This window comes from Bison bison, unplaced genomic scaffold (genome assembly GCF_000754665.1).
Source record: "Bison bison bison isolate TAMUID 2011002044 unplaced genomic scaffold, Bison_UMD1.0 scf7180017864097, whole genome shotgun sequence".
Taxonomy (NCBI): Eukaryota; Metazoa; Chordata; class Mammalia; order Artiodactyla; family Bovidae; genus Bison; species Bison bison.
The window spans coordinates 1,596,796-1,597,310 of record NW_011494669.1 but is presented as its reverse complement, the minus strand read 5'-3'; positions in this window follow the sequence as shown (position 1 = coordinate 1,597,310).

The window sequence follows — 515 nt, the reverse complement described above, 5'->3', positions numbered from 1 at the left end:
TTTCCCATTCTGTGTTTTTCCTTCTATTTCTTTGTCATTGATCACTGAGGAAGGCTTTCTTATCTCTTCTTGCTATTCTTTGGTAACTCTGCATTCAGATGCTTATATCTTTCCTTTTCTCCTTTGTTTTTCGCTTCTCTTCTTTTCACAGCTATTTGTAAGGCCTCCCCAGACAGCCATTTTGCTTTTTTGCATTTCTTTTCCATGGGGATGGTCTTGATCCCTATCTCCTGTACAATGTCATGAACCTCAGTCCATAGTTCCTCAGGCACTCTATCCAAGGTAAGGAGCAGCAGCTGTGGTTTGCTGGAGCAACCGTGAAGAGATACCCCATGTCCAAAGTAAGAACAACCTAAGTAAGATGGTAGGTGTTGCAAGAGGACATCAGAGGGCAGACACACTGAAACCCTAATCACAGAAAACTAGTCAATCTGATCACACTAGGACCACAGCCTTGTCTAACTCAATGAAACTAAGCCATGCCATGTGGGGCCACCCAGGACAGGTGGGTCATG